General features: G+C 32.3%; 1 long non-coding RNA gene across 1 annotated transcript; it reads left to right on the forward strand.

The window, feature by feature from the left end:
- Positions 1-458: 458 nt before the first annotated feature.
- Positions 459-5,806, forward strand: LOC136804630 (uncharacterized). The gene is made up of 3 exons (XR_010846285.1): positions 459-561; positions 2,051-2,341; positions 5,649-5,806. It is a non-coding gene; the product is annotated as an uncharacterized lncRNA (long non-coding RNA).
- The last annotated feature ends 14 nt before the right edge of the window (positions 5,807-5,820 follow it).

Here is a 5,820-nt window from a genome sequence, read left to right on the forward strand (position 1 = left end):
ATACTTGTAATTTATTTTTCAGCAAAAAAAAAAAGATAATTAGAAAACATCAAATAAGGTGAAAATGATGATTGCCAACAACAACAAAGTGCTAACCAGAAGGAGCGTTATTACAAAGATTCAGTTTGAAGTGATGAATAATGAAGTTTTAAATTTTTGTTGCAATTGAAAAACAATTGATTTAGTAATTGATTGAAGTGATTTTCAGGCTTTTGAACGTTCTTAATACGCTATTCCCTTATTTATTTAAGAGGTATATTTGCCAATTGTTCTTAATTTGTTCTTCAGTTCCTATAAAATTTCTCTTTAAATTATGTACTTTTAAATACAATTCCAATTTAATTTTATTCGGAAACAAATTGAACAATAATTCGAAAATTAAAACAAACTACAATTTTAAAAAAAATATTGTAATTATTACAAAGATTTACAAGCTAGGCTCACAGTGGGCCTCTAACCTAACGTCTAATATACTTTCTTCTTTTTCAGATTTTTTTTTCAATTTACCAGCAAAAGCTGAATGACAATGGGTTAACCTATAGACTGAACGTCTTACTAAAGGTTAGAGAATTCTATTTTCCGTTAATGTTAATAAATCAACATTGGGAATTTTTTAATTTTCCTTTTAAAGAGAGATGAAATCCTTTATCCTCCTCAGTTAGATTCTTTCTGGTATACTTCTCGAATAGCAAAATTGACAATGTCTTTTCGCCTTCTCTTATAGCATATTTTTGAATGAGAAAATTGTTGAAATCCATGTTAAAGTTTGGTTTGGTTTTAACTCTGTCACCGAATTAATTATATTTGACAACTCTCTTTTTGAATTAAGATTGATCACGAGAAAAATATTTGTAGTATGGGAGAATTTCACAGTATTTCTTCCTTTTTACGATTGGTAGGCATTTCAATTCTCAAATTTACACATATTCATTTTTTGCAATTTATTATCCACCAAACCACTGATGGCTTTATTGAAACATTATAATATACACGGCCGAAATGTTTGCTGTTGGAATCACCACTGATGAAACTTTCCTCGTCAGTTGCAGGCCATTTTGAAATGCAAAAAATTGGTATTTTTGAGGGTAAAAATAAGAAGGATGCTTTGTAAATTTCCAGCCGTTGATAGATGTGTACACACTTAGTATTTGGTGATGATCCATAATCTTTTTTCTATAGAATATCCAAAAGTACTCCACGATGCTCCAATTTGAAATCCCTGTTTCTTTAAATCCTTATTGTCAACTCTTATCGAGATATATCTATGTAACTAAAGTTTCTCGTATCAGTACGTCTCTTATATCGTAATATGGACTTTTCCCTTGAAAACATTGAAAAACACCAAAAATGAGAAGTAATTGCTTGCTTCCATCTATGTTTTTTGGTAAAATGTCCTGTCGAATTTCTTGCGAATCTGGTTACGTTTTCCTTGGGATGGATTTTACGGTTTGATTCAGTTTCAGTAAACATCAGAACCATTATGAATTTGACCAATTCGAAAATATACATCTTGAGCCGTTCCATAAGTGCAAGTTTTGTAGATACATATCAGGAAACCTTTCATAAAGCACTTGAAAAGGTCGGTTACTTTAGGCGTACAAATTTTCGCGAGCAGAAACTTTCGCGATTTTCGCGAATTTTGGCCCTTTTCGCGAAAGTAAATGTCTTTAAAAATTCTAGGAAGGGCCATTCGCGAAAGTTTATGCTCGCGAAAAATTCTTGACAAAATAGAAAATCTGTAAAACTTTAAACTTTGAATAAAATTTAACTTTTATGGCACTTTTTAGCCTGCTAAAAGACTAATAAGTCAAAGGACAAATGTTTTAAGCCAATTCAAGAAGTGTTTGTCCCTCTAAGCCATTTTTTCATGTGAAAATTCTCAATTTTACGTCTTGATTCGCGAAAGTTTACGCTCGCGAAAAATATTTTTCCGTTAAATTCGCGAAAGTAAATGTCGTGAATTTCGCGATTTTTCGTCCTCGCGAAAGTTTCTGCTCGCGAAAGTTTGTACGCCTAAAGTATAATCTAATTCATATGATATTTTTAACAGATTGATTTGATCCCTATGGAAAAGGATGGAGAATATACTATGCAATACTGTTGTTGACCGACAGATTTACTGGCTTCTGTTGGTTTTGGCCAGTCAACAAAAGGACAATCGAACCAACAATATTAAGAGTTTTGGCGGAAAATGGCTTTCCATCAACAAATGTTGACGTTTTAAATTACTATAAATCCATAAATGTAGGAAATCGAAGTATCTTAGATAAGTTTGCAATGGATTGGATCAAAAGAATGTGCAAAAAAAATAATTGGGCAGAAGATCTACCAAAATTGCAATGTAAGTGAGCAAGTAATGCGTTTTTAGTAATGACAAATTATTTTCAGTTACAGTATGATGATATGCTGTTAATAGGGGGGGGGGGGTTTCAGGGGGTACCCGATTCCGCAATTCCGTCAATTTTTCCGTCAAACCGTCTTAAATTGAACCAAAATTCCGTCACCGAAAATTCCTTTGAAATTCAATATTTTTGTCGAAAATTCCGCAAATTTTGAATATCTTTTACCAATTCCGAAATTCTGCAAATTTTTTTGCTAAATTCCGTTTTTCCGTACTAAAATTGTCTAATTTTCCGTCTCCGTCAGAGAACCCAATTTCCGTAACTCCGTCTAAATTTTCGCCAAATTCCGCCACTCCGTCCGAAAAAAGGGCCGATTCCGCTCCTCCGCCAACCATGAAACCCCCCTTAATATCCTAGAGCAAATCGTACTTAAATTCGCTCTCAAAACACTTTCAGTATTGCTGAAATATCAGTTATAAGTTTGGAGAGGCTCAATTTCTTTGTGAAAAGTTCAAACTTACTTCTCCTACAGCAGCTGCGGAGGCCCCTCAAAATTTGTTTTGATAACTTTTGAAATATTTATCAATTTGACTTGAAAGTTTGCAAGTGTGCACCAAATATAAATTGGCATGAAGAAAAATTAGGAATCCTTGATGACGTCATCATTACCCGATGACGCCATGATTCTTTGAAAATACCGAAAATAGGACCTCCAACTGTTTTTCACTGCAACTTCTTTTGCTCAAATTTTGTGAGGCAACTCCACCACGTGGCATGTATTTTTTGGGGCAGCAGGTGGTAATTCTTTTTGCCACCAGTTGGTATCGTGTATTCTACAGACCGACCCAAAATTGCCTTTTTTTGCATAAACAACCCTAGGATAATGTATCTAGTGATTGGAAAGTACTATTGACTTGAAATTTTGGCAAGTATTAGGTATTAGAAAAGTTATTTTATTGAAAGTGAGCATTTTATGTAAAAACGGGATTGGTCTGTAATTGAAATTTTGTACAGCAGTGTCCTCAATTCAATGATGGTCAATATCTATCACTGGTGAAAATTTTAAGTCAGAAGATCCATTAGTTCCTGAGTTCCGGCAGGTGGTCAACGTGTATTTTACAGACCGGGCTTTAAAGTACCAAATACTCATGGGGACAAATTTCAGTCGAATCAAACGAGCCAATCAGTCAATACATTATTTTTATTAAGTTTACATTCTGGTCTGATAAATACTAGCTAGACAGGTGGCCAAACTAAAATGCAAATCATCTTCCAATCACCCATATTTACCACTAAAGTCTGTCTCGAAATAATTTGCAGCTGGAGACAAAAATGGCTGTAACTTTTGATAGAATTCGAATCAAGATGCGATTTTGTGCTCGTTAAAAAGATGTTCGTGAGTGGAATATTATCAAGTAAAAATTTGAGAAAAAAAGAAAAAGAAAATGAAGAAAAAAAAAATCAACTTCGTGTAGAAATGTGGTAAATACCATTTTCACAGGATGACTCGTCAATTTAGATCATCATCATTCAAAAATTTTTTCAAAATAGCACCCAAATCAAAAAGAACAAACAGTTATTGCGGTTTGACTCGAAACACTAATAAAGGACCGGGTGCGCCACAAAAAAATTTTTCTTCTTTAAAAGGGTTTTCGAAATCTGAAGTTTTAAAGAAACATACCTAGTCCATTTGTGAGAAGCAGATAACTTAAATTTGATGGTCATTGTTTAAATTGGTTCTTAATCGAAAGTTTGCCAATTGATAAAAAAATAACTTTCTGAAAGGGTCAAAAACGTTAAAATCGACCTATCAAAATTAAACAGAAGTAAATTACATACCCACAATATTCGTTTCAGCCATTAAAATGATAATTAGCTGCCTAAATACCTTTTGTTTTATAAAGGAAGGTTGATTTCAATAAAAAGAAGAAAAGCGTAAAAAGGCCAATAATATGGTAAAGATTCCTAAAATACATCAATACTGTATGGGTTTGAGGTACATCCATCTTACAAAGACTTTATCCAGTCTAGAACCAGAATGAGGAAAATGTCGGTAAAATAAATTAAAGTGATTTGATGAAGATTTTTACCCTTTGACCCTCGTTTCAAATTTAGTATTTAATTTACTGAAAAATGATTTCAATCACGAAAGTCTATTCGTTGCCAATTTTTAAATAAAAATTTGATAGGCGATTTTTAAACGTTTTCGACCTTTCTGAAGTAATTTTTTTGTTCAATTAGCATAACTTTTGATCTAATGAATCGAATTTGATAAATGACCCATCAAAATTTAAGTTTATCTTTCTTCTTTGCAATGAAATAGGAATGGTTCTTTTGAAATTTTAGATTTCGAGAAAATTAGTTTCAAAGAGAGAACTTTGTAGGCGCACCCTGAGAAAAAACGACAAAAAAACAGCCTTTTGTCGATCAACCAGCAATAAACTTTGTTCGATATCTTTTGATTGAATGAATATTTTTGAAAAATTTTTTGACAGTGATGATGATCTAAGATTGAAGAGTCACTCCTGTGAAAATGGTAATCATACCACATTTCTACAAGAAGTTGATTTTTTTCTTCTTCATTTTTCATTTTCATTTTCCTTTTTTTTTCTCAAATTTTTTACTTGATAATATTCCACTCACGAATATCTTTTTAACGAGCACAAAATCGCATCTTGACTCGAATTCTATCAAAAGTTACAGCTATTTTTGTCTCCAGCTGCAAATTATTTCGAGACAGACTTTAGTCAAAATTTCAAGGTCATAGCACTTGTCAATCTTAATTTTAAGGGGATGTTTTCCTTAGTAAAAAAATTAAAATAGGAAGATGTTCGAATAGGGTCAAGGCACACCTTTTATGCCTGGTTTGAGAATTAAAATATTTTTGGCAGCTTATAACGTTACCAGGGAATGTGAAAAATTTTGGGCCATTTTGGACCATTCTTGGTATGGTATAATCTACAAAATGTTTTAAACAACCCCATAATGTTATCTATTTTCCTTCAGATAAAAGATTCGAAGTTTATTTTTGAAAACCTATTTTTTGTTTATATAATGAAAATTGACATCATCGAAAAATTACCTAAAAGAGTCCAAAACTTTTCGGTTCGATTCGATCAGCTATTTTTTCTGGTAGTTCTAGGACCCAAAGGGAAACTCTGTGGCAAATTCCATGTACATCTTCCTTAAATAAGCCCTTTTATCGAGCCAATTATATCAGAGTAATATAGACTGGCAAGGTTTAGAAAGTTTGTTTAGAAGATTCATAAGTTGTAAATTTATTTGTATTTTTTTTTAAATTTTCAGTTTTGTTCAACACGGTCGAATTTTCCGTACGAAAGGGTATTTCAAAGAAAGCCAACTATCCATGGTGCGTCTGTTTTATTAATGCTTTCTTTCATTCCTCATCAAATTTCTTATCCCATATGCTTAAATTTAAATATTCAATTTGTACCAAATTTTACTAGATTCCTTTAAT

The sequence above is a fragment of the Clytia hemisphaerica genome, unplaced genomic scaffold (genome assembly GCF_902728285.1).
Source record: "Clytia hemisphaerica strain Z4C2 unplaced genomic scaffold, Clytia hemisphaerica genome assembly, whole genome shotgun sequence".
Taxonomy (NCBI): Eukaryota; Metazoa; Cnidaria; class Hydrozoa; order Leptothecata; family Clytiidae; genus Clytia; species Clytia hemisphaerica.